General features: G+C 43.1%; 1 protein-coding gene and 1 long non-coding RNA gene across 2 annotated transcripts in view; one reads left to right on the top strand and one right to left on the bottom strand.

Moving 5' to 3' along the window:
- The window catches only part of LOC138961133 (mucin-2-like), a 198846-nt gene that overhangs the window by 153715 nt on the left and 34455 nt on the right, over positions 1 to 10676 (top strand). The window lies entirely within an intron of this gene.
- LOC138961895 (uncharacterized) lies at positions 37 to 3810 on the bottom strand. The gene is made up of 4 exons (XR_011454338.1): positions 3110 to 3810; positions 2779 to 2820; positions 2176 to 2232; positions 37 to 491 (listed from the first exon to the last, which is right to left on the bottom strand). It is a non-coding gene; the product is annotated as an uncharacterized lncRNA (long non-coding RNA).

Here is a 10676-nt window from a genome sequence, read left to right on the forward strand (position 1 = left end):
TGAGGTCACACCACAGTTTTACTCACAAACAAACAACAGCAATACAATAAACAGTCTGCAAACGCCTACATGTTGTCTACACTAGGTATAAAGAAACAAAGAAGCACATGAAGACGGGCTTTGTCAAGTAGACCATTATAGCGAATGAGCAACAGCTGATGATCCAGACCACCAAATTGACATGATTTCCCCTTATTCAGTTTGTGATTGTAGTCATATTGACGATGCATGACTTCAATTTTTCAAAGTAAGTCTCTTGGTGCGTTTACGGATACATTCATTGTCACAATTACGACATGCTAATGTCTAACCTGGGTAAACTTCAATTCATGACTTTTTTTCAAACTGGCATAGAAATTATGAGCATACCAGAAATATTTTCCTGTTAGACTGTCTTCTTCTTTTTCTTCTTCTGCGTTTGATATTCAATTCATGGCTGTCATATCGTCAGGTCAGTGGCTGCCATGAAGTCTGCAGTCTTCAGTGTCGGACTGTCAAATTAGATGATATTGTAAAGAAAGTAAGTAACATCTCATGATATTCTAACTTCAATTACATCACCTGTCTCACAGTCTGCCTCTTTAAAAATTAATGAATAATTTCAGTAACATAATTTTTGGGTAAAAAATAAAACGGTATGAGAAATAATCCTTACTTTTTTTGTAATAACCCTCACCACCAATTGTTTTATTTCATTTCCATTTTAACAGATTTAGCACCTCTCCGAAAGCCAGAAATACACTTTAAATCCCACGCCCCCCCCCCCCCCCTCGGCCCCCCCTACATAAACTAATTAAATAACTAATTAAGGAAAAAAATCCTTACATCATAAAAAGTCAGAACCACCAAAACCACCCCCCCCCCCCCCCACCCATCCAATAAAACCTGAATACAAAAACACTTCAAAATAAAAAATGAAAACATTTAATTCCACTTACAAAATATAAAAGTTGTTATGCTTTATTTTCATTATCTGTTTACAAACACATAAATTGCTGTGCAAATCTTTTTAAAAAAACATCAATGCCTGAGACACCAGTAACCTGTTTATATTGTTAACCTTGTAGCTTTTCAGTTTAAGAGGCTGTTCTGGAATCTGCACTAAAGTCAAACATAACCATGAATACCGTGGGAAAAATATTACATCACCAAGACCGAAAAAATAACACCAACCGACACTCCTCACCCTTATTTCACCCACTATGCCAACCCAAAGACTGGAAAATAATAATCAAATACAGAATGAACAAAAATGCTTGATTTCATTTCTTCAATGATAAGTTGAAAATCTTCATTCTTCATAATAATGTTATTGGCATAATGTGTAATTGCCACAATTTACAGAGTTTAATTAAAAACAAGAAGGGCAAAGCCCATACGACTCACATGCTTTACACATTTTTCCTACCAAAATACATGTGACCTTGACCCAAGGTCAAGGTCATCCAAGGTCATGCAACACAAAGCTGTTAATTCAAGACATAGGAAGTACAATGGTGCTTATTGGCTCTTTCTACCATGAGATATGGTCACTTTTAGTGGTTCACTACCTTATTTTGGTCACATTTCATAAGGGTCAAAGTGACCTTGACCTTGATCATATGTGACCAAATGTGTCTCATGATGAAAGCATAACATGTGCCCCACATAATTTTTAAGTTTGAAACAGTTATCTTCAATAGTTCAGGGTCAAGGTCACTTCAAAATATGTATACAATCCAACTTTGAAGAGCTCCTGTGACCTTGACCTTGAAGCAAGGTAAACCAAACTGGTATCAAAAGATGGGGCTTACTTTGCCCTATATATCATATATAGGTGAGGTATTCAATCTCAAAAACTTCAGAGAAAATGGGAAAAATGTGAAAAATAGCTGTTTTTTAGGCAACATTTATGGCCCCTGCGACCTTGACCTTGAAGCAAGGTCAAGATGCTATGTATGTTTTTGGGGGCCTTGTCATCATACACCATCTTGCCAAATTTGGTACTGATAGACTGAATAGTGTCCAAGAAATATCCAACGTTAAAGTTTTCCGGACGGACGTCCGGACGGACGGACGGACGGACGGACGACTCGGGTGAGTACATAGACTCACTTTTGCTACGCATGTGAGTCAAAAATGATGCGATAAAAATCAAAGTGAAAACATTTGTTTTTATACTGATACCTTATTTACCTTGTGGCTTGTGTGCCTCAGGTTTAGGAGCGGCTCAAACGTCCTCTGCTCCTCAGTCTGCAAGAAATTAAGCCATGGCCTGAAGGAGAATAGAAAAAGATCCTTTGTCAGCACCCTGTGTATGTGTGTGGGTGGGTGTGTTAGATAAATAGGCGGGGGGGGGGGGGAGGTGCAATAGCTACCACGCCTAATGCAGTCTGCAAAACAAGTGCAACACTTCTACAGAGCTTTTATGATACAAAGCTTCAAATAAGAAACACATTACAATCAAATGAAAGCTGAGCCTATCATTGCAAAATAAGGAATATACAACAATCCAGTGGCATGTAAAATATTGTTCCTTCAGAAAGATGGCTCTGACAGCAGAAACAATTTAACTTGAAGTTTGAGTCCAAAATTATTTCTCTACATTAGTGAACGTACTTGCAGTAATACCCCTCACACATGAACTATTCACAGACTGAATAACAGTGTGTTCCCAATGTTGCTTCCGTGTATCGGTTAGATCCATCTCGGTTAGATCCATCTGCAGTGTACGGATTGTCATCCGTTTAATATTAAAAAGGAAAAACAATCAGAACTTGTCATCAGTGATCAACCTACCTTGCAAGAGTGGGGTGAAACACTCACTTCCTGCCAACATGTCTGCAAAAAAAAGAGGAAACAATACCAATGGAAGCTTAAAATGGTTCTTTTGTTCAATATGTGTACACGTGCTTCATTTCTGGGGTGAAAGTGTAAAATATATTGATGGATTGATAGAACAATATTGCCTCAAGTTCACCGCACCAAAAAATACTTATCAATCAACATTGTCATCACTCGATCAGCTATTCCATCTCTTTCATAAGTGTGTGTGTGATGGTGTGAGCGTGTGTGTGTTTGTGTACGTGTGTGTGTGTTTGTGAACAAGCGTTGAAAAACGTATGTTTACCTTGCTCTAGATCTACCGACTTTCGTAGGCGGAGACTTCTCTGCCGTGACAGCGGCTTCGTTTCCCTGGCAGAATTCAACATCTTGTACAGATCTGCCGGTGATTTTCATTTCCTCCGCTTCTAGAGTCACTTGATCCACAGATTTAACGAACATTGAATGTTCTTTTAGTTCTTGTGACGGAAGTAAAATCAAGGAATTAAGTGGGCATTCCTGAGCCCTCTGCTGGCTTCATGTCCACAAAGTAAATCGCACAAACTTGCAGGGTTTGGGGGGTAGTTTATTACTTTGAAGAAGAACAGCTAGTCGTCGCTGCCCGTTCAGCATTCTTCGCGCGACTTTTGTTTTGCAGAGGAAGGCATATGCAGTTTTTTTCCTGATGAATGTTGCCAGGGTGCACAAACTGAGAAAGCATTCCCGATTTTCCACAATTTTCTACTTCTTTACAGTCTTTTGCACAACATGATTTATAACTGCCGGTGTACGTCTAATTCATGATGCCAACCAGCTGGGTCAAAAGTTACGTTCGAGAAAATACTCGTTGAACTAAGTTCCAAACGAATGTCAAGGCCAGTTCTTGACTGGTTTTGAACTGAAGTTGGGCTCCAAATGAAAATAAACACTTCCTCCAGCTGCGCGACCCATTGATAACAACAGTTGGAACTGGTAGGAAGATGAACAGGTCTTGCGAACTGGCTACACACTGTTAGATCTACGGTTCAAGTTTAAGTTCAAAGTAAACACTCAACTGAGGTTGCAGGTAATGGCGGACTTGACTTCCTTCATAACCAAATATCACTCTTCTGACAATAAAACGCAAATGCTATGTTAAACCGGAAAATACGTAAACCGGAAAAGGAAGCGCATCAAAACCAAAATGGCAGCCCCCATGAAATCCGAAAGGTCACGGAAAAAAGTCGTGAATACCGGGGGTGTAACAAGAGGCGAAGCCTTCAAGGCTCCCGTCAGAAATCGACAAACAGTAACACAAACTCAATCACTCCGTCATACATACAAAACACACACTCATACGCACATAGACAGACGGACACACACACCTTTACAAACAAACACACATACACACACAAACATACACACAAACTCATGCACACACACACACACAGACACACACACACACACACATACACACACACACACACACACACACAAACACATACTCTCTCTCAGTCTCTCTTTCTTACACACACACACACACGCACACACACACATACACACACACACACACACAAACACATACACACACACACACACACACACACACGAGTTCACATACACTTAATTAAACAGTAACAATAACACATGTGCACAAAATGAACACACACACCGCGCGAGAGAGAAAGACTACAGGGAGGCATGACGTCATCAGTGATGCATTAATTGACGTCAAACACTTTTGACCGAGACGTAATCTTCTTATGCGAACTTTATCCATAGACTCGGAAATGTTAAAGTTTCTATCACACACGCACGCACACACGCACACACGCACACACGCACGCACAGACAGACAAAGTTTAGCATCGCATAGGCTACACTTACGTGAGCCAAAAAAGTAAGCAAAAAGGTAATACAATTGGGTTTTTTAATCAGTGGATCTGTGTATCGAACAAACGCCTTTGTTATGTCCCATTAGGAGACTGCGAGTTACACAACTAGTAGTACATGTTTGCATTGTTCAACAGGAGGAGAAAGTCATAAAATCGTAAAATGACATTTAAAGGCACAGTAAGCCCCCCGTAAACCATCACAGAGCTCCCCGAGCGTCTAAATACAGTACAAGCATACTTCCATTTGAACGCTCACCGAACGGGAACATCCTGGCTGCTTTCTGTCGAGCGTGAGACATTTTCCAAGAATTTATTTTCGTAGACTTGTTCCGTTAACAACAACGGCGCCTCGTTTTTGCGCTAGACCTAACTTTTAAAATCTGAATAATAAATTGACAGCTTGTTACACAAACATTCTTTAATCATAAAAGAATTCGTTTTTCATCAAGACAAGATCAGAACAATTCGAAGTTGTGAAAGTTTAAAAAAAGAAAAGCCCGGAAGCAGGGTCACGCAAGGGTCGTAGCAGACGACGGCCGGTTTATCAGTGCAAATCGCCGTTCCTCTCAACAGTCAAAAGCTATCGCTAGAGTTCTTGTGAACCACAGCCGTTGTTTCGTGCATAAAAAAACGTGCTATTGTAGATAAGCTCACGTCGAGTCGCATTCAAATGACTAACTATGACGACTGCATTGTGAAAAGGGAAAACTGGATCACACGGGTTCACGATGGCTCAGGGGTAAGATAAACCACGCAAAAATAAATTCTTTGAAAATTGTTCGCTCTTTACGGAGGGCACCTAGGATGTTCTCAATTGGTGAGTGTTTAAATGAAAGGGTGTTTGTACTGTGTGTAAAAGCCTGACCGTATCTGTGATGGTTTACGGGAGGCTTACTCTGCCTTTAAATGTTGTTGGTTTATTTCTTAATTTAGTGAAGTTTTGACTAAATCTGTTCAAATAGACCGGGAATGAAGACGCGGGTGGTGGTGGTGATATTTTATGTTTGTATTAAAAAGACACTCAGAAAGTTGAAAAGAATAAAGGAAAGCGCGTTTTTCTGAATAGCGCTTTATGCTACTGCACTACACTGGCTTGCCATTTTAAAGCAATCAGCGACGTTCGGTTTCCCTTTGTGAGTTCGATGGATTGTCTAAATGAAATGATTTTGGTTCACGAAATTTGTTTTAAAGTACAAGACAAGTCACGGAGATTACATGGTATTTTTTCAGCGTTTGAACAAACGCTCTTATTTTTATCTATTTGTTGTTGCTGTTTATCTGTGTTCACTGTTGCCACGAACAAAACATGATGACAGTTTTAAATAAATGTGTATTGTTATTGTATGGACAGAGACCAAGCAGGGCGTTGGATTCCCTACAGCTCAGGGGAAAGCCTAACTCGTGCGTTCAGAGTTAAAGATAACACCTGAGTTGAGAGGAGAACACACTTTTCATCGGGGATAAACCTTCTTCCCAGTTTTTCTTTGCAAAATCATCACTGTTGTGTTCATCGACAAATGATGACCGGTAATTTTTTAAGAGTTGGGGCATTCTGACCATTCATCAACTATTGTTCATTGTTATGCCAACTCGATTGAATTACAATGTTACTTGTTATGCTGCTTATGGGCGGTGTAGAGCCAAAACCGGGCTCCGCTGGGAAAAATGTGATCGTGTCTCAACCAGCAACAACAGTGCTAACTCTGGTGCTACTGCAACCAACAACAACCACCACCACCTCCATCACCACCACCACCACCAAAACAACAACAACAACAACAACAACAACAACAGCAACAACAACAACAACAACATCGACAACGACAACGACTATATCGATGGCTTCCGTCGAATTAACGAAACGTTCGCCACAGTCACAACGGCCATTGGTAGACTGGAGACGGGTGACGCTTCGCTTGCATCTACACAGGCAAGGTATGCGACAGAGTTTACTGGCATTTAAATGAAACTCGACCCACAACTAACCAAAGTAGAAAACAAGTAAGAAGAACAGGAAGAACACATCAATGCATTGTTGAATGAGTGTGATCGCCTGCGCAGTGATGACAACTATTTACGAGCAAACATCATCGAAGACAAACTGAACAGCCTTGAGAACCACAGTCGAAGAAACAACCTTTTGTTCTTTGGCATTGCACCAAGAAGAAACGGATCATTGGGAGACTGTACACTGTATGACATAATGTACAACGTAATAGGCGCGAACAGCAGTATTTTCCGGTATAGGGGTAGCTCACTTGGTAGAGCACTGGACTTGTGATCCTTAAGGCCTTGTCACACTTGACCGGATAGAGCCTCTGAACGTGTAACGGATGACATATTTGTTTATCCGGAGATGTTCGTCAATGTTTGTTTTATGTTCGTTTTATGTCCGTTTTATGTTCGGAACATTCGTTTCATGTCAGCTGATGTGCGGTGTGTCCGCCTGCATCCGTTAGAAAGTTTTGTGCATGCACAAAACTTGAAACGGACAGTGACGAACACGAATATTCGTTGGCTGTCCTGTGCATGTCCGTTCTGTCCTGTATATCTCCTGTCAGTGTTCGTAATTCCTTCGTTTATGTGCTGTAGGTGTACGGGGGGGGGGGGGGGGGGGATACGTTATCCAGTCCGTAGATGGAACTTGAACGCATACGCCGCGCATTAACCAGATCTTAAACGAACACCCAACGGACAAACACAGGATGCCTGCAGGTTAAACACCGGACACGACGAATAGACAAACGAATTGAAAAACGGATAAAACGTACAGAACTGATGAATACAGCATACCTACAGAATACCTGCAGGACAACTACAGGGGGAGGAACTGACTACCGGAAGAACCTGATCATCCCAGGGCATATAAAAATGTATACACGTTGTTGTTTCCTGCACGCGCCTGTTGATGTTCATTATGTGTTCGGTTTGTCCGGAATGAATCATGTGCGCGTTCTGATTGGCCGGTTCATGTTCGTTGGTTGTTCGTCAATCATTCGGAGACACTTGGCTGGTTGAACTGTAGCCGTGCGTTACATGTTCGTTACCGGTACGTTTCAACCGTTCCATGTTCGGTGCAAATACGGCCGTGGTTTGGATTTTTCTACCAGACTGACCACTTTGCCAACGGATAAACAAATATGCCATCCGTTTCACGTTCGGAGGCTCTGTCCGGTCAAATGTGACAGGGGCATAAGGTCGCAGGTTTTGAATCCCGGCAGGGACGGACACGGGTCAACTTTATGTGCAGACTCAGAGACGGTATCCATGTCCCACCCCCGTGTCACCACAGTGGCACGTAAAAGACCTCGGTCATTCTGCCATAAGTGCAGGTGGCTGATTACACCTAAACACGCATACACCTGGGTAGCGCGACTCTTGTTGCTGCTAGCTTTCCACTGGGAGGAAGCGACCCGAATTTCCCAGCATTGGAATAATAGAATATATAAAAGTATAACAAATACAATAACAACATTCCCGGAGAGAGCGCAGAGAGTTGGGACAGCTCTCATAGGTAAGTTTTCTCTCCTACAAAGACAAAGAGGAGGTACAGCTTCACGTCAAGTACTGTGAGGGAGGATGTGTCGCAGCAGGGGCGGATCACATCAGTTTTAAGTGGGGGGGTTTCCACATGTATTGTTGGCACAATTCGATGACGCGAAGCGTTTAGTTGAGGACGCGAAGCATTCGAACCTCCTAGGGGACCCCCCGCTTCGGACCTCCTAGGGGACCCCTCCCCCTCCCCCGGATAATGTTGATATAAACATGGCAAATGGAGCAATCTGAGCCAAGAAACTTCCCATAACACACCTTCCAAAAAGTACATTAAAGAAGACAAATTTGGATCAAAACAAGGATAAATGACCGATCTGGTGCAACCTGAGCCAACACATTACCTAAGTACTTTCCGAAACCGTCACTGAGAAGACTAAGGCCGGAACATGTTGATAAAAATCAAGGAAAATGGAGCAATCTTGAGCAATTCAGCCATCAGTTTTTCTTTTCTTTCAATTTTTGTTTCTTGTTTTTTTTCTCTTTTTTTTTAGGCAAGGGGGGGGGGGGGGGTGGGGAGGCGGAAAATCCGGACCCCCCTCCCCCCCCCTGGATCCGCCCCTGCGCAGCCTGTACGCGAGAAAAAAAAGGGCTGCTACCACACTAACGTGACTTTAGCAGTGGCGGCTTAAGGGGAAATCGAGGGGTCCAAATTGTGACCCTCCACCACGAAATGAGTCGCATGTCACCTCGCGCGGTTCTGCGCTAGGCTTAATATAAGTCCGGGGAGTGTCTGGTAACACAGTGTGAGGGTCGCCTTAGTCACAGGGTTATAACTCAAACAGTTTTCGCTCTTTTCTAAAACGGTTTTCATCACTGGATAGAGCACAAAAAACTCTTTAGCAAAATGTACAAAATCATGCAAAGGTGACATGCGACTCATTCCGTGGTGGAGGGTCACAATTGTGGACGGGGGTCCAGGGGCCGATGTAACACGACATGTTTACTCCACGAACATTTGACTCCGGGGTACGACATTTTTACTCCGAGTACACCTGTCGTACGAAAAACAAACTCCCCAAGGAACGAAACAATTACTCCCTTCACGACATGTTTACTCCCCAAATTTGTCCTTCCAATAAAAATCTCGTACGCGAAAATGGGATGCGGGCGAAGGGATAATGCCAATATGTGATCTCCGGTAAACGAATGTCGCGCTACCCTCCCTCCACCCCTTCAACGACCAAGACTAACAGCGGACAATGGAGTAAAAGTTGCGTACACCTGGCGTGGGCAGTAAATTGCTCGTGTAAGAGTGGAGTAATGTATTCGTTATTTATTCGTCAGGGGAGTAACATTTTCGTAGGAAATGTTTACTCGGAACACACCTGTCGTGGGGAGTAATTTTCTCGTGTTATGGAGGGTGGGGGGGGGGGGGAGTGGTTGTTTTTTTTTGTAAAGGGAGTAACATTTTCGTCCGAAATTTTTACTCCGGAATAAAGATCTCGTGGGAGTAATTGTCTCGTGTTACACCGGCCAGGCCCCGATGAGGTCCAGGGGCGAAGCTCTGGTCAGGGTTTTGACCCCCCCCCCCCCCCAGACGATGAAGATAATGTAACTTTATGAGGCGCAGGGTAGTCCTCTCCTGGAAGATAATAAGGTTATTTACTAATGTAAATCTATTAATATTTTATTGATATCTTTGAGGCTGCTCAATATGACACTGTCACCAAACTTTTTTAAGTCAATATGCCGATCATTAATGTCGAACATTTCCGGTATTTTACCAATTATTATTTGATGATGCCAGCGAAAACAAAACTTCAAAAATCCAATTGATTGGCGCAATCGCAGGTCTGCACAAAAGTTGACCTGGGAGATCGAACAAATCTCCACCCTTAACCCACCAGGCGCGGCCGGGATTCGAACCCACGATCGTCCGCTAAGGAGGCCGGCGTCTTACCACTAGTCCATTGCGCCCGACCACGTGCAAAGCAAGCAATGACGGGCGCTGTGGCGTGGTGGTAAGACGTCGGCCTCCAAAGCGGAAGGTCGAGGGTTCGAATCCCGGCCGCGGCCGCCTGGTGGGTTAAGTGTGGAGATTTTTCTGATCTCCCAGGTCAACTTATGTGCAGACCTGCTAGTGGCTTATCCCCCTTCGTGTGTATACGCAAGCACAAGACCAAGTGCGCACGAAAAAGATCCTGTAATCCATGTCAGAGTTCCGTGGGTTATAGAAACACGAAAATACCCAGCATGCTTCCTCCGAAAGCGGCGTATGGCTGCCTAAATGGCGGGGTAAAAACGGTCATACACGTAAAATTCCACTCGTGCAAAAACACGAGTGTACGTGGGAGTTTCAGCCCACGAACGCAGAAGAAGAAGAAGAAAGCAAGCAACGAAACTGAGACTCGCTGTACTCATTCACACGGACAGAGTTGTGCTTTGGGAGCACGTAGAAGCCAAGTTTTGTTCTCTCATTATTACATGCGATGCATAATAATTTTC

This window comes from Littorina saxatilis, linkage group LG3, assembly GCF_037325665.1.
Source record: "Littorina saxatilis isolate snail1 linkage group LG3, US_GU_Lsax_2.0, whole genome shotgun sequence".
In the NCBI taxonomy this organism is placed as follows: domain Eukaryota; kingdom Metazoa; phylum Mollusca; class Gastropoda; order Littorinimorpha; family Littorinidae; genus Littorina; species Littorina saxatilis.